At 44.4% G+C, this 18524-nt stretch overlaps 1 pseudogene; it reads left to right on the top strand.

The window, feature by feature from the left end:
* Positions 1 to 843: 843 nt before the first annotated feature.
* LOC124685828 lies at positions 844 to 17174 on the top strand (annotated as a pseudogene).
* Positions 17175 to 18524: the final 1350 nt, after the last annotated feature.

The raw sequence follows: 18524 nt of genomic DNA, 5'->3' as shown, positions 1-18524 counted from the left end.
TAAAGTAGCTTAGCGCATCTCTAACAGAACCCGTAAAAGGCCCAAAACCGAAAAATAACCGCCAGTTTACGGGTTCGGGCCGAAAAACGGCGCCGATCAGTGACCGTAAACGGGCCAAAACTGAAAATATTTTTTTGGGCTGCGTTCGGTTCGCTCCGTCGGCCTGTATTTGTAGGGGCCGACGGAGCGAACCGAACGCAGCCCGAACACAATCCCTACTTTGCGCGCGAGGGAACATTCAGCTCCTCCCAACCGCCGCCGCCACCGCCGATCTGTGCGCCCTCACCTTGATCCGCGCCGCCACCCTCCGATTTGTCCCCGATGAGTCTCGAATCGAGCCCACCGGCCACCATAGCTACCCCGTCGGCCGCCGTTGCTACCGCGCAGGCGCCGCTACCCTCTCCCGTGGTCGCCGTAGCTTCCGCCGCTCCACCAACCACCCCGGCGACCACTCCCAGCCTTGTGACCCCCGCGGATGTTGCTTCAACGGTCTCGTCGACGACTGGGGTGAAGCGGCGGCGCGCGGGAACGCATATGCTCCCGCAAGCCGGTGCCGCGGCGGTCACCGGTGATGGGTCAGCGGTGAAGCCGAAGGCAGCCCGTGCGAGACCGAAGAGTTCGGCTCCGAAAAGGACCAAAGTGAAGGTGACGACTTCCCGTGGCGCCCCGCCTCCGTGCCCATCTCCGCCAACGCCACCGCCGCCGCCTCCGGAAGCCACCACGAACGCCGCCCAGGACGTGCTCGACGACGGGTCAGCAAGGTACATGAACTCTTCCTCCGTTTTTTTTGATTGCAAGTAGATACTGAGGCCCCGTCAATTTAGGAACGATTCCACCTCGTACATGGAGATGTTGGGGGAGGTGAACATTGACCCACTCCCTCCATTCGGCAATGAGAACGACTGCGGGGACAAGGTGGAAGAAGGGGAGGAAGGGGAAGAAGGGGACGAATGGGACGAGGAAGGGGACGAGGGTGTGGTGGAGGTCACGGCCGATGGAAATCGGAAGAAGAGGTGGCTACTCCAGGAGGTGGTGCCGATGCTGCTAATGGCGGGCCAACCTCTGTTTGATGCCGGCGGTTTAGGGCATTGCCGAGATACTTGTGTCCTGCTCGAGATCCGAAACCCCGATAGCTAGCATGCTAGGTAGGGGCTAAAGCACGTTAATTTTCAGGGTCGTCATCGCCATGACCGACGCTTGGAGCCAGCGTGAACGGTGCTGCGAGGCCATTAGGGTCCAATCCATGCCCTCTAGGAACTGCACAGCTCCCTCTGAGCACGATAGTGATGACGTCACTTCCTCCTATTGTCCCTTGCGGGAGCAGGAGGGCTTCCTCTCATACACCTCCACCGCCACATATCACACAAGCTTGGGAAGTCAGCCAAGCCCGTTGGCGGCGCTCCTCACGGAGCACAAGTTGTTGCGCTCCCTCGGCCAAGGCCAAGTCCAAGATGGGGTTTTTGCACCTCCGGTATCAGATCATGCATGTGTGCAAGCTAGGTCAATGATTCAAATGTGGTCATTGTAGTCTTAGAATGGATTTACCAAACCATGTACATTGTACTGACGGTGAATGTTAGCAATGAACTAGGTTCGCTAACTCCATCTTCGGAACATATGTGTCCAACCAATGTATGAGGCCGTAAATTTTGACATTGCTTAGCTAATGGATGCTTTTGCAGATGATCACAACTATCAAAACGCGTAGATCAATGGGGTAGCTGCACATTTAACAACTTCTCTCAATCATGTTACCAAATTGGTTGTGCATGGCATTTGTTAAATGTTCAAATATCTAATAGACCATGAGCATTGTTGCAATAGTAACTGAATCTTACGCTGCACTTATGAGGCATAGATTTCATTCATTGTGTTATTCATATATTACGCCTATGACGAACCATGTATTCAAGGGATCCATGTGACCAAAACTAGAGTTGTGTGCACAGAAAAGTGTGCATATCTCTTGTTTCACTCACACTATCCATGTGAATGCTTTGTACCTATATATGAGGCCTTACATTTTTAACGCATTCTGCTTCTATATATATGTGATCCACCCGTCCTTGGTAAGCGACGAGGAGACGAGATCGACAATGATGTGAGATCAAGACAATCGACCAATACGTGAGACCAACGTCTAAAGGACTGCGGCCGCACCTTGAAGCTCTCATCGATCTGTTTGTACAGCTGACAAGGTATTAACTTGTCAATGCCTACGTATTGTAGACTAGGGTTTCATTGGACGTAGAGGGCAAGTAGATCTCGAAGGTTTCAGGCGAAAAGTACTCGACGATTATGAAACTAGGGTTGTGTTAACAATAGATTCGATCCTCTCTTTGTCCCTCGACCCCCCCCTTATATAGGAGGTGGAGCCGAGGGTTTCGTAATACACAAGTTACAGAGTCCGGGAGGATTTCTAACCCGTCCCGCAAGATTACAAGTTATACTTCCTAATACAACTCTAGCTTTACTTAATAACATCTTGGGCTTCCAAATCTTCTTATTCTTCGATTCATGGGCCTTCAATAAACCCTGGGTACCATCTTCGGCAGGCCCATTGGGGATGCCTATGTCAACAGCTTCACCGCCAGCCACCGCATATCCGCGGCGCGGCAACTCTACAAGGCGTAGGCAGAGCGGCGACCCAGCCTCCAGCAAGGAGGGTTGGCCACTTCCTCACCTTCCACAAGGAAGCCCAGGTATCTACATAGTGGTCATCTTCGACTACACTTGCACTAGGGTCATGACCATGTGCCCGGACCACGGAGATGCCACTAGGTTGGTCGTGGAAGAAGAATAAGTTTGAAGCCGTCTTACTATGTCTCGCTAGTGTCGATGAACTAAGGTCGATTTAATTGTGTTGGAAACTTGGTATTGTGTGTTGGTGAACTATGATCGTGTTAGCTGTGTCTGAATCTTGTTTGAATTGCAATGTTCTTTTCTTGTGTGTTATTCAGCTATGGCTGGTAACCTCACCATACCAGAGAAGAGGTAACCAAACTCACTTTTGAGGTAGCAACCGAACGGTGGGACCCTGGTATTGAGCTGCTCGATGGCCTTCAAACCGAGCAACCAAATAACCTTTGCTAGTGATCCGAAAAATCTCTTTGTGAGCAACCAAACGATTTGCCAATTCTAACCCGTGGCTATTCCGAACGGGCAACGGACCGTGGAGCTTGCCTCAGTGAGCACCAAAACCGGCCTAGGCTACCAAACGCGCCCATATAAACCAGGTATATAGGACTGACGGAGATGACCGTTACTGAGGCGCTGGGCGAACGGGAGGGCGATCTCGCCGATCCACCGCCAGCGAGGGTGCAGATAGGTAAGGATGACTGCCGATCACCGGAGCGTCGCCTCTGGGGTGTTTCTGAGTCTTTCAGTCATCGGACGACGAGGAGGACAGCGAAGTGGAGGAGACGATCTCGGTCGGAGGCATCGCGTCCATGCAATACCTTTGCTAGACGCCATTGTCGGTGACTGGCAGAGATCTGTCCGAGCGTTCTTCGGTGCTAGTGAGGCGTAAGCTCAAGAGGATCAATCGACAAAAAGATCAGCGGATGGCAGTGATGGCGGCGATGGAGGCGATGGAGCTCGGTTCGTCGGAAGGTACGTGGTCACCGTCCTCAATGTCGGTGGGCATGTTGACTTGCAAATCGAAAGTAAAGGCAATGCCAGTCCTTGAGCCCACTGTTTTCGTGGATGATGGAGGAGAGGGATGGACTGTGGTACGCCGGAGACGTTGGTCATCGGCGATCGACAGACCCTCGCTCGATCCGACAATCTCGCAATTTTCAAACACCAGAGGTGTGGGCTTGACTAGGTTTCGGGCCAGGGCAGCAACTGTTCGGGCTCGTTGGGGCCCAAACAGTTGGGTGCGTCGTAAGCCTGCAAACAAGGTTGATCAGAGATCTAATGGTGCGATCGAGCCTAAGCAAGTTAGGGTAGGATCTCAGGCCGCTGGACGAGCTTTTCGCAACTTGCTAGGTTTAGCCTGGAAAAAAATCGAGACAGGGGAACCGGTCGTGTCGCGGTGGCGCGTTGCTCCTCCGATGAACGGAGACGGAGGTCAGGGGGTTTCAACCCTGGCTGGGGAGGGTTCAATGTGGGCCGCGGTGGTCACCCTGGTCGAGGCGGTTTCGGGACTGGACGTGGCGGCGCCAATGGCCGCGGCCGTCATGGTGGCCGAGGCGCGTAGGGCTTTGGTGCCGGGCAGGGTTTTGGTGTTGGCCAAGGTTTCGGAGGTGGCCATGGTGCTCAAGCTGGTGGGTTTGGGGGCAATTTTGTGCAGGGAGAGCCTAGTGGTACCACCTGCATGAACGGCAACCATGGCTACCAAGAGGAGAATTGGGGAGGAGGTGCTGGACACTTTTAGAGGGGTGTCAACCGTTTCAGCAACAGGGGATACAGTAATTAGCAACGTTGGAACAACTCTGGTCGGGGTGGATATCATCAAAATTTCCGCAGCAATGACCAAGCTCAGCTGGTGAGGAGTGGTATGGATGCAGATATTTTGCAGCAGACAGTACATGCAGTTGTTGCAGCGGTAACAGCGTCTCAAAGGACTACTGAACCTGTTGGGGGGACGGCAGTACCTGCCTTTGTAGGCAATGAGCTTTTGTCTGGGGTCCCAAATAAGAATGTGGTGGCGCCGGCTGCGGCACCCCTATAGTTCAGCAACAAGTTGAGATAACAACTCAGACCCTGCCAGATGGACAAGAGGGTGGATCAAAAGGGAAGGAGACAGAAGGACATGGTCCTTTGAAGAATAAGAAAGAAGATAAGACGACATGTTTTCGTTGCAAAAAACCAGGACATTATATTGATGATTGTCCTATACCCTTTTGTGACCTTTGTGAATCTGTCAATCATGTAGCTTCTGCTTGTCATCTTCTGCATGCTCCTAAACCCACCGCGACCATGCATGGGTATGCTAATGAAGCACTTTTGTTCTTTGAGCTACCATGTGGGGCCTTTAAAGCAAAGGTTGAGAACCCCAAGCTGGCTAAGGTTACTGTTGATGGAGATGCAATGACTATTCCTGAGATAATTGAGCAGCTCAGGAGAATTGTTCCTTATGAGAAATTCAATTGGGAAGTGTTTCACCTGAGGGGGAATATTTCCAAAGTCAAGTTACCAAGTAAGCAGGAAGTCCAGAGGCTGAAGAATTTTGGTACTTACATTTGCCAAGACATGCGATCATGCTTATCCCTTTGATCTCTGGTCCTCATTGGAGGAGCCTCTTTATATGTTGCCTGAAGTTTGGGTTCGCGTCTCAGGTTTGCCTTCTGATATGAGATCAGATTATCTATCATTATGGGGAGTTGGTACTCTCTTTGGGAAAACATTAGATGTGGATATGGCTTTTACTCGCAAGAACAAGATGCTTAGGACCAAGATTGGATGTCTGTACCGTAACCTTATTCCTGTGGATAGCGATGTTTTCATTAGGAGGGGGTTTTTAAAACTCCATTTTGAAGTTGAGACAGTAAATGGGTCTCAGGAGGTGAACATGGTAGATGCAAGCAATGGCAATGATGGTAATGACGGTGCTCATAATGGTGAGGGAAATAATGGTGGTGGACATGCTATGGACATGGATCACAAATGTAATGATACATAGGCTACATCAAATAATAACGGGAATGATGCTTCAAATGTTAACAATGGTATAGATGGGATGCAAAAACAACTTCAGCAATTGGATGCAATTCAAATTGAGTCTATGAATGTACAACTTAATTATTCAGGTAGTCCTTCATTTGCATCAATTTTGAGTCAAAATGAGCAAGTTTATATGTCTTTATCTAATGTTGAAAGTGTGCCACTAAAAAACAAAATCTGTTCTGATTGCCATGCAGATCCCCTTTCCAGAGAATCAGTCTTGGGATCATCCCAAGTCTGTGCTTGGGATCAGCGCCGGTTGGCTGACACTCGGCAGCAGTGCGCTACGCGGGGAGAGGACATGCAGCGGCCTTGGGCGCTGTGCTGCCGCATGCCGGTGCAGCACACGGCAGACGGAGCAGCTGGGCTGCCATTGGTCGACAAGCGCCAGGCAGCTCGACCTTTTGTGCCAAAAGCTATTGACACTGCCCAGGTTGCTGGGCCCGCAGGGCAGCTGTCGGCCGAAAGCGTATAGCAGGCGCAACAACAGGTTGCATGCAGCAGCGCTGGCGACGCGGGATCCTTTGTGGCATCTGCGACCGAAGGGGGAGGCGTGGAGCTGTTCTCTGGCCATAGAAGATCCGGGCAGAGCGGGAACATGTACTGCCGTCAGACCAAGTGGATGGGGGCAATGATGAGGCAATCATTGCCACTGACAGGCCAATGATTGGGACGCAGGGTTCTGATCTTTTGGGATCTTCTGTGCATCCGAATAATGCAGCAAACAGTATGGTTTTGGCTCTACAAAATTTTAATGATATTTTAAATGATAATGTGGTATGTAATACAATGTTTACCTCTAAGTTTGTATCTAATGGACAAGATACATATGATACAGATAATACCTTGACATCCGGGATGGTTGACTCGTTGGACCAACCAAAGGATGGAACTAGGAGAAGGGTGAATAAATAAGAGGTGGATACAATTGGTTTTCATGCAAGAGTGGGGACTGCCTCACCGATCAAAGCTAATGGTATTTCCTCTGTCTCTTTATTGGATTCCATACCTAGTACATTACCCACATTATCTTTATCCCTAATAGAAAGTTCGCCAATTTCACCTGTTCAACCCACTTTGGATGATATCATTGCTTTTGGAGGAATACCCAAATCTTCAATTGAAGTGAGGTCTAGTTCAAGATTGGAAAGCATGCCAAATGTGGACATGCCTCAGATGGAGTCCAGTTAAATCGTTTATTCCAAAAAAAAAATGATAGTTAATATCCCAGATGATGAAATTGGTCATAGAGCAAAACAGTTAGGAATATCTATAGGTTGTTCGGAAGGGGAAGTGGAAATATCCATCAAAGGAATTAAATTGCTAGAGGAAAATCAGATACTGACTTTGTTGCATAAAAATTATCATGATAATGTAAGTGAAGAGGAGGGCTTGTCATCTCTTGTGATTTCAAAAGTCTCTACCTTATGTGAGGACTTAATGGAGGAAGATGATATCCCGTTGGGGGTTGACGATGATATTGAGCATCTAAAGCCGATTGTGAGGGGAAGAAAAACTAGACAGAAAAAAGTTTATGATACTAATAATATTCGTAGGAGTTCTAGGAAACGAATTAAGAAACAATACTCTTAATGCAGAATATAAAAGGAATAAATTGGAATCCGGGGGGCTTTGGTGATGCTGCTAAGCACCTGTTTGTTAAAGAGGCAATTAAGGAACATAAGTTAGACTTCATAGCCTTATTGGAGACTGGGAGATCTAGCTTCACTATCCCCTTTTTAAATCAACTTGGTGCGGGGTATAATTTTGCTTGGTTTTGTCTACCACCACATGGTCGTTCTAGGGGTATTCTAGTGGGAATTAATTCAGATACACTTCAGGTGTTGAAGGTGACCACTAGTGACTTTTGTGTCAAACTCCATATCAAATGCAAGAGAGATGGTTTTGAATGGGTTCTGGTGCCGGTCTTTGGACTGCCCAAGATGTGCACAAAGCAGAATTTTTGGCGGAATTAGTGAAAACATGTGGGTCCGAATCATTACCTATGTTGATAGGTGGAGATTTCAATATCATACGGAAAAGGGAAGACAAAAATAATGACAATTTCAAGGCACAGTGGCCTTTTATTTTTAATGCAATTATTGAGCACTTGAATCTACGTGAAATTGCAATCACTGGGAGACAATTCACGTGGGCCAGTCGTCATGATGTACCTACATATGAGAAGTTAGATAGAGTGTTGGAATCTATCTCTTGGGAGCAGAAATTCCCATTAGTTACAGTGCATGCTCTATCTACATCCGATCCAGATCATACTCCGATACTCATTGATTCAGGAGTGAAAGCAAATCTGGGTAATAAGTCAAAATTCTCTTTTGAGCTATATTGGTTGCGATAAGAGGTTTTTTTTTGATTTGATAGTAAAGGAGTGGAATTCGGTTTTGACAGGGCCGAATCCCATGGAGACTTGGTCGAATAAGCTAAGACACATAAGAAGATTTCTCAAGGGATGGGCAAAGAATCGAAGTGGAAAGTATAAAAAGGAAAAAGAAAGATTATTAAATATTATTGATCAATTGGATTTAAAAGAGGAATCAGATCCTTTGAGTTTGAATGAAAGATAAGAGCTTGAAAAGTCAAATGAAAGCTTAAATAAATTAAGGAGGGAAGAGGAGTCTAAATGGGCTCAAAGAGTGAAAGTTAAACATATTCAGGAGGGGGGCAATAACACAAGATACTTTCATTTAATAGCAAATGGTAAACATCGCAAAAAGAAAATTTTCCAATTAGAACAAGAAGAGGGAACTATTGTTGGGGAAGATAATTTGAAGGTCTATATTACTGAATTATATAAGAAATTATTTGGGGCACCGGCACCAAGTAGTATTTCCTTAGTGGAGGATGCAATACATGATATACCACAAATTTCACAGGCTGAAAATGAGATTCTGACAGCTCCTTTTACCGAAGAGGAGTTGTTTGAGGCTATCTCACAGATGGAACTCAATAAAGCTCTTGGTCCGGATGGTTTCCCTGCAGAGTTTTATCAAAAAATTTGGAAAGTAATAAAAGATGATTTGATGGCGTTGTTCTCTCAGTTTAGTAAAGGGGATTTGCCCCTTTACAAACTGAATTTTGGTGTAATCACATTGCTTCCCAGGAAAGAGGATGTAGTACAGATACAACAATATAGACCTATTTGTCTCCTAAATGTAAGTTTTAATTTTTTACAAAGGCTGGTACAAATTGCATCTCGGGGATTGCTCCAAGAGTGATAAAACCAACCCAATCAGCATTTATGCCGGGTAGGAATATTTTAAGGAGTGGTCATCCTACATGAAACAATTCCCGAGTTATACACCAAAAAGATGGATGGGGTGCTATTTAAAATTGATTTCGAAAAGTCTTATGATAAAGTGAAATGGCCTTTTTTGCAACAGACCTTGAGGATGAAGGGTTTTGCTCCTGAATGGGGCCAATTAGTTCAATAGTTCGTTAAAGGAGGAAATGTAGGTGTTAAGGTTAATGATGACATTGGTCATTATTTCCAGATAAAGAAAGGATTGCGGCAGGGGGACCCTTTGTCTCCAATGCTTTTTAATATTGCAGTAGACATGCTGGCTATCTTAATTGAGAGAGGAAAAGAGGATAGCCAAGTAGGAGGGCTGGTTCCCCATCTTGTTGAGGGTGGCCTCTCCATATTACAGTATGCCGATGATACAATTCTTTTTTTGGAGCATGATCTCCAGAAAGCGGTTAATATGCAATTAATATTGTGTCTGTTTGAGGAGCTATCAGGACTTAAGATTAATTTCCATAAAAGTGAGATTTTTTGTTTTGGAAAGGCCAAGGAGGAGGAGGATCAGTACAACTGTACAACCAGATCTTTGGGTGTGATGCTGGCTCACTCCCCTTTAGATACTTGGGCATTCCCATTCATTACAGAAAACTAAGAAATTCTAATTGGTATCCGGTAGAGACCCGATTTGAAAGCAAATTGGGATGCTGGAAAGGAAAATTACTATCCTATGGTGATATGTTAGTCCTTATCAATTCAGTGTTATCTAGTTTACCTATGTTTATGTTGTCTTTCCTACAAATACCCGTTGAGGTAAGGAAACGTGTGGACTTCTATAGATCTAGGTTCTTTTGGCAGTCTGATGAGAATAAAAGAAAATATCGAGTTACAAAATAGAATATTGTGTGTCGACCTAAGGATCAAGGGGGTCTAGGTATTGAGGTTCTTGAGATTAAAAACAAATGCCTTCTGAGTAAATGACTCTTTAAACTTCTTAATGAAGAAGGGGTGTGGCAAGAACTACTACATAATAAATATCTAAGACATAATACTTTATCTGATGTGCAGGCTAAGCCTACTGATTCTCCCTTTTGGAAGGGGTTGATGGAGGTTAAGGGAGAGTTTTTTTCTAGAGGTTTTTTCAAAGTGGGAAATTGAATGAATACCAGCTTCTGGGAAGATACGCGGTTAGAAAAAACTCCTTTAGCACACCAGTATTCATCATTATATAATATTGTACATCACAAGAATGTAACAGTTGCCCATGTGTTAGCTCAAACCCCACGCAATATTACTTTCCGTAGAGTGTCGAGTGGTAATAAGTGGTCCACCTGGGTAAATTTATGTTGCAACTTGATGAGGGTAAACTTGAGTGAAGATAATGATCGCTTTGTTTGGGATTTGACATCCACATGCCTCTTTACGGTTAAGTCTATGTATGAAGATCTTATGAATGACCATACTCCTTTTTTGCGAAAGTATCTCTGTAAGGTTAAGGTTCCTCTTAAGATAAAGATTTTTTGCGGTTCTTGAGTAATAAGGTTTTATTAACTAAAGATAATTTAGCCAAACAACACTGGAATGGGTGTACGAAATGTGTTTTCTGCGGGGATTGAGAGACTATCCAGCATCTCTTTGTGGAGTGTCCTTTAGCTAAGCTTCTTTGGCGTACAGTTAATTTCACTTATGATCTTCCACCTCCATCAAATATTACTAATATGTTTGGTAATTGGTTGAATGGAGTAGATAGACAATCTAAGGCTTTTATTCGAATTGGGGTTTCCGTTTTATGTTGGTCTATATGGAGGGTCAGAAATGATATTATCTTTAATAGGAAAAATTCTTTTCACTTTTTGCAGGTTATTCATATGGTGGCACATTGGATTCAGATTTGGTCCCTCCTCTCGCCGGAGGGACAGCGGGATGCTATGACTACTGGGTGCACATGGCTCTTGATGGTCGCTCAGGATATCTTGTGCCAGGCTGGTTGGCGGCATACTAGGAGGCTTTGTTGATGAGTACTCTTTTTATGTCATGTTTTTTTCACTGGTTGATTTTTGTATAATCCTTGGTGATGCTTGAGATGTAAACAATACCTTTATTGAACTTATTATTAATAAAATGCCGTGTGCATCATCATGATGCAGCCAAAGCATATCCCCGTTTCGAAAAAAAAACCAGATCCTGTAACTTGATGAGAAATTAAGGGAAAGTTTGATTTGTTCTATCTCGTCCCATGCGTGCCTAAGCTACCAAACGCGCCCATATAAATCAGATGATGTAACTTTCTGAGAAATTAAGGGAACGTTTGATCTGTTCTAACTCGTCCCATGCGTACATATGTCAGGTCTACTGTAGTCTCTTCTTTTTAATTTGAGCCATTCAACACCTTATACACTATGTCTTTATTTTCTTGTGTTGTAGCCGTGCTCTCTTGTTTTAAAGCAGTGAGGTCTTCCTGGAGTGAAGAGAAAATATCCCTGTCCTCACAATGGGTCATGTGCATCTCTCTTCATGGCTAGTTTGTTGGATGACTCCGTTGTTGGTGCTGATAGCTTTAGGCAACGGAACCATCCATGGTCAGCTAGACAGCCATGGTAACTAACTCAATTCCTCCCTTGATTTTTTTCCATCAGCTACCATGTCTTTGTGCGCATTTGCCAAGTTTGCATCAGTTACAATGTCTTTCTGCAGGTTTCATAAGCATCGACTGTGGATCTGTCGAAAACCCGAAATATGCAAGCGATAAGGGTTTCACTGATGCAGGACTTATCCACGATGTCAACGAAAAGAATTTGCAGACTGACCTTGCAGACCGATACAATAACGTTCGCTACTTTCCCAGTGGAGCTGGAGAACGCAACTGCTACACGTTGCGGTCCCTAACACCGGGTGGCAAGTACCTTGTTAGGGCTGGATTTGGCTATGGTGACTATGACAAACTAAACAGGCCTCCTACCTTTGATCTCTATCTTGGGGTCAACTACTGGACGACAGTGACCATTGCTAATTCCAGGAGAGCATATGTGTTTGAAATAATTGCTGTGTCCCCTGCCGAGTTCCTGCAAATTTGCTTGGTGAACATAGGGTCGGGGAATCCTTTCATCTCATGGCTTGATTTGAGGCCACTCAAATCAGATCAAGCAGTAGATCTTTATCCGGAGGCTAATGCGACACAATCCCTGGTTTTGCTCAGCTATTTCCGTGCCACGGTTGGTTTTGGGCTCAATCGCTACCACTTTGGAACGAATTATGAGCATATTAGGTAAGAAATATTTGGTCATGTAATTTTTCCTTAGCATTGTCTTGAATCACATTACTGTATATAATTATAAATGCTTGCTAAGTGTTGTTTCAATTCAAGGTCCCCAGATGATCCCTTTGACCGTATCTGGCAGAGGTATGAAGATGTTCCCAGCTGGACAGACGTACCCAACAAATCCAATGGGTTGATACAAAACTCCACAAGCGATGCATATGATGCACCAGATGCTGTGATGCGTAGTGCATCCACTCCAGTGAACGCTTCAAGAATGGACATATCATGGAGTTCAGATTCATCCATGAGTGTTGGTGTTGACCCCAAGTTCTTTCTTCTCCTCTACTTTGCTGAGTTGGAGGACACCCGAGAGTTAAGGCAATTTGATGTCTTTGTGGATGACGACCAGTTAGCTACTGCATTCAGTCCAAAGTTCTTGCTGCCAACTGTTCTCTCAAGGATCGTGCAAGGATCTAGCAATCATACCATCTCCCTCGTGGCAACATCAAACTCGGTGCTTCAGCCTCTGATCAGTGCGATGGAGATATACATAGTGCGGCCAGTGAATGAATCTACCACGGACTCTTTAGATGGTATATCAATAACTTCCTGAAGCAATTTTTAAAGTCTAATATGGTAGGATAGAAAAATAGTTACTTAATTCTAGTATACGCATCTAAGGTGATTTACCGATGTTTAAATTTTATCCCTGATTTATACTTGTTTTAGCTTGGAATTCGTTAATTTTCATTCTTTCTTCAGCTTATCTCATGCAAATCCAGGCTTCTGTATTTTTTGCAGCCTCATGTTTCGAGCATTTATAGATGTGATTATTAATGGTTAGGCTAGTTTTGATGATAACGCTCACAGCGCTCGTACAGATACAATTCAAAGGATTTTACACTCAATCTCTGAATAGATAAGATGCACACGACCGCACAAATCTGACAAAAGAACAAAAGAAGGCAAAAAAATACAAGCCTCAAATAGCTAACATCTGTATTGCCTAAGGGCTCATATCATAATACAAGCTAACTTCTTATTTTTTTCTAGAGAAACGTGCAACAATATTTGCAGACGTTTGCATTAAGAGCAAGTACAATAGAGTCTAGTCAGCTAACTATAAGACATTAAATAATATATTTTAGATGAGTTGGAAGAGAGATAAGAGGAGAGAGAAGGGAGGTGGGCTACTATGCAATAGCCAGCTCTTGCACGTGCTCCTAGGCATTTTGTGAGAGTGAAATGTGGGCCCTATGCTAGTAAAGTACTTCATTCTTATAGCCAACTATTGTACATGTTAGCTATATGGTGACTACAAATGACATGACATCTTGTTATAGCTAGCAGTTGGCTACACTATTGGAATTGCTCTAACTAGCATAAAGCATGGGGCTCGGAGCGATCTTGAGATCAGTGACATTTCTTTTGTTCTTGTTTGCACATTTAATTAATAGAAGTTGAATTCACACAACTCAGATCCTAGAAAGCTCTAACTTAATGATCATGTTTACCACATTACATGAACATTGTTATGCTGGATTTAGTTTCAGAATGCACGACGTTTGTCATCTTGCTAAGTCTGACTAAACTGTGAATTTGGTATGTGTAGCTAATGCTATGATGGCCATCCAGAAAAATTTCTCCGTGAAACGAAATTGGGTGGGCGATCCATGTGGCCCTATATCTTTGGCATGGGATGGCTTGAACTGTAGTTATACTCCTAGCAGTCCTCCAAGAATAACTGGCTTGTGAGTTCTGAACCAACAAAATCGCTCTATATTGGTGTTGTCATTTATTTTTTGTAAACCAGATACTAGAGACGAAAATCTACATTCCTATGTGCTGACGTGTGGTGATTATTTCCTTTTCATTGCAGAGACATGTCATCCAGCGGATTGGTTGGTGAAATTAATGCTACTTTTCGTCAGCTAACACTGCTCCAGCACTTGTACGTTTGATATATTGCTAATTTAGTCTACCTCGGATTTAGAAAGAGTTTATGTGTTTCTAACTAGCCCTTGATTAGGAATCCTTGCATATTTGAACATGCATGTCAATTGACCCCTGAATGCTCCGAGCCTTCCAATATATTTCAGTAAAACAATCACCTTATGATACCTAGACTATCATATTTCTGTTTGAATTTTATCATCAAACTCTATTGCCCTAACCATTTTGAACATAGTATAGAACTTTTGTGAAGTGTATAAGTGGATTGTACTAGCCCTTTATATCAGTTCGAACTTTTAGTTCCGGTGGCTAGTGTATAAAGCTTGACGAAAACATGCTAAATCTCGAGTTCGTTAATTCTAAATCTTCAGTTTCAAGAATCATATGTTGCTCCCATAGTTTAAATGTTAAAACATGGCATCTATTCAATAATACTTCACATTTTTTTATATATCATCTTACTTTACATTTCCAGGGATCTATCTGACAACAGTTTGTCTGGATCAATACCGGATTTTCTGGGTCAAATGCCATCACTTAAATTTCTGTATGTGTTACTGCATTCCTGCCAATCGGCCTTCCTTTTTTAAAACTTAATAGTATAGAGCCCTTTCAATCTTTAGTTTCTTTGTCTCTGATAGGGACTTGTCGAGCAACAACCTAAGTGGATCGATTCCTTGGAGCCTGCTAGAAAAATCACAGCATGGGTCTTTGACATTAAGGTTTGCACACGTTTGCTGTATATCTGTTGTACAACATCTTTGTAAATTAATCAACTGAGACATTCTTTGCTCATCAAACTGTTTGACTAATACTTACAAAAAGTTCAACATGCCACGTTTTGCTGCTGTCGTCAAACAAAACTGGAAGGACAATTTTTACAATTTGCTTCTGTCCCTAAATTGGCTCCAGTTTCAAGTACGCTGCATTCTTTCACCTGTCAGCATTTCATTTTTCAGGCTCGACAATAACCCAAGTCTTTGTGGAAATAATATCTGCAATACAACAGAGACTAAAAAAACGAACAAGACAAAACTACTTCATATTGTTATTCCAATAATTGCTGCAGTAGCACTACTACTTGTGGCTGTATTTGTGCTTCTCATTTGGTCCAGAAAAAATAACAGAGCAGGTAACATATTTGGCAATATACTTCACAAAAGGAGGCATTGCTACGGGAATTATCGTGCTTGCTTGGCATCCACCTTGTATGTATGATTTAACATGGTTCATGATGTATGCTACCTCCAGATGTGTCTCATTCAGCTAATCCGTTCGAAAACCGGAGGTTCAGTTACAAGGAACTCAAGCGCATCACAAATAACTTCGACACTGTAGTTGGAAGAGGCGGGTTTGGCCTTGTCTATGCTGGCCGTTTGGAGAATGGAGCTTCTGTTGCAGTGAAGATGAGGTCAGAAACATCTTCACAAGGGAATACAGAGTTTTTGGCTGAGGTACATGTTCAGTTCAGCAAATTAGTAGTTGTATACTGTGTATCGTGTGAATATTGCAGGCTTATGAGCTATCCAAATTGCAGGCTCAGCACCTGGCCAGGATTCATCACAGGAACTTGGTATCCTTGGTTGGCTATTGCAAAGACAAGAAACATCTAAGCCTTGTTTACGATTACATGGATGGGGGAAACCTACATGACCGTCTCAGAGGTTCGGAAATTTCGCCCCACATACATCATGATGTGTGGTTGTAAAATTGGGTTTGATATATTGTGGAGCATGTTATGCTAAAGTAAATTTCAGCTGCTCCGTTGTCATTGCATTTTGTATTCAGCAGATTTGATACATGCCTCAGGGTAATTCATGACCAAATGAGAGAGCTAATTGCACAACTCTTTCGAAATGTTAATTAGGAAAAATATGAAATGCATGATTTCTTACCTTAACATCAACTGAAGTCGGTGGGCTGCACCCATAACTGGTTTCTCAAAAGCTCAGACTGCGCAAAATAGCATATATATATATATGGCCAGCATGCTTGAAAAGGGTTGCATACTTGCATGTTATCTAGTACTCCACTAAATCACCAGATCAACTCTCTACTTGTCTAACTAGACTCACATAATTATTTACTTATTTCACAGGTCAAGAACCCCTTAATTGGCTGCAGCGCCTTAAGATCGCATTAGATTCTGCCTATGGTACGCACCAAGTTTTGATGTTGGAGACGTGGGCCGTTGTCCATGTATACGTATCCAAACATTTCTCTTTGATACTTCAAATATCCGACTTGAGATCATGTAGGTAGCACTGTATTATCCATGGATTCTAACTTAAATTATCCATGCCCTGCATATATATAGGACTGGAGTACCTGCACAAATCTTGCAGCCCTCCATTGATCCACAGAGATGTGAAAACCGGGAACATCCTTCTCACCGCAAACCTGGAGGCAAAGTTATCAGATTTTGGGCTGACAAGGGCTTTCAGCAGTGAAGCGATGACACACACGACCACCCAACCTGCTGGCACCCCCGGATACCTTGACCCAGAGTACGCATCTTCTGACCCCAGCTTCCATATTTCTGTTTGAATATACTGAGTTCTGAGGAGTGTGGTGTGGGAGTTGACCCTCAACAGGTACTACAGGACCTCACATCTGAGCGTTAAGAGTGACGTGTACAGCTTCGGCGTCGTTCTCCTGGTGCTCATCACAGGACAGCCGGCGATCATCGCCGTCAGTGACACGGAAAGAACCAACATCACGCTCTGGGCGAGAGACAGGCTTTCTGAAGGTGACATAGGCAGAATGACTGACCCAACGATTAGAGAAGACTGCGACATCAACTCCGTGCTGAAGGTGGCACAGCTGGCCCTGCAATGCACGGAGCGCCAGATTCGGGACCGCCCAACAATGGGGCAGGTTGTCGAAGGAATCCGCGAGAGCTTGCAGCTGGAGACATCGTCGCGCTCCCTGACCCTGAGTTCCAGCTCCATCAAGACAGGCAGTTGGGCATCTGCTGACGGTGAGTCTGTTGGTGCGTCTGATGCAGAGCTGTTCAAAGAAACATCATCTCGGTGATATGGAGCCATGGAAGGATTCACCTACACAGCTTCTTTTCATCTACCTGTGAGAGTCTGAGTTATTAACGTTGCAGTATGTGTTGAATTATTAACGATCCAATATGTGTACATACGACATACTACTACGATTGGAGTTTTATTGAGCGAAGGGTTGAGATGAAAGAGAGACACCCCTTGTATGTGGCGCTGCCTGTCTTGCCCTCTCGTATGATCGGTAGAGGGTTTTGTGTTAACGATGGGGACTTCCATCGGTTGCATGTTGATTTATATATGCCAACATCGGCAGAGATAGATACACGGAGGGTTACAACAAACGGAGAAAAGAAAGGGATGATCCTGATCTTATAGTTACGATCAGATCACCGCAAATACATTTGAACTTCCGTCTATCTCTAACTGATCTTCCGTACAGGTTCATCTGAACTTCTGTATCATAACAGATACTCCAACACCCCTCCTCAATCACAGCCTTCTTAAGGTTGAGGTTGTACTTGAATTCTTCAAACTGCCGAGCTGGTAAAGCTTTTGTGAAGCCATCTGCCACCTGATCTTTTGATGGAATGAATCTAATCTCAAGCTGTTTATTTGCTACTCTTTCTCTTACAAAATGAAAGTCAATTTCAATATGTTTAGTCCTAGCATGAAATATAGGATTGGCAGAAATATATGTGGCACCCATATTATCACACCATAGGCATGAAGTTTCATTTCTTCGGATTCTAAGTTCTTTCAATAAAGACTCAATCCATATGACTTCTGCTGTAGCATTTGCTAGAGATTTGTATTCAGCTTCTGTGTTTGACCTTGACACTGTTGCTTGTTTTCTAGTACTCCAAGAAATTAAATTGGGTCCAAAATATACAACAAAACCTCCTGTAGATCTCCTGTCATCTACACAACCTGCCCAATCTGCATCTGAGAAGGCACTTACTAGTGGGAAGTCCACGTCGGTGTTGTTTTTGTTTTGATGATACTCTGCAATACAAACTGAATATAGTAGTGGGACCCGCCTCTGAAAAAAGAAGCAATGGCTAGTCCCACCACGGGACCACAAGTCCATATCCGTTTCTCTACCGACGACGGCGTGACCTTGGGGCAAAGCTGCCGTGCCGTGTAGCTGGGGCAAAGTAGCGGAGGGCACTCGACAGCAGGCATGCGCGCGACCAGTGCGGTGACGGGCGGCGTGGTTGTTGGCGCCCTCGTCGTCCGCCGCTGGCGCCGGCGGGGCTAGCTGGAAGGCGGCGACGCGGAAGGCGTGGGTCAGGCCCGCGGCCATCTCCTCCAGCTACGTGCGCACCGTCGGCCGCTCCGGCTGCAGCGGCCCTGCAGCGTCCTTTTCCTGCACCTT

Source organism: Lolium rigidum, chromosome 2 (genome assembly GCF_022539505.1).
Source record: "Lolium rigidum isolate FL_2022 chromosome 2, APGP_CSIRO_Lrig_0.1, whole genome shotgun sequence".
NCBI classification, from domain to species: Eukaryota; Viridiplantae; Streptophyta; class Magnoliopsida; order Poales; family Poaceae; genus Lolium; species Lolium rigidum.
The sequence above is the reverse complement of the archived record's forward strand: the minus strand, read 5'-3'. Positions and strand labels throughout refer to the sequence as shown.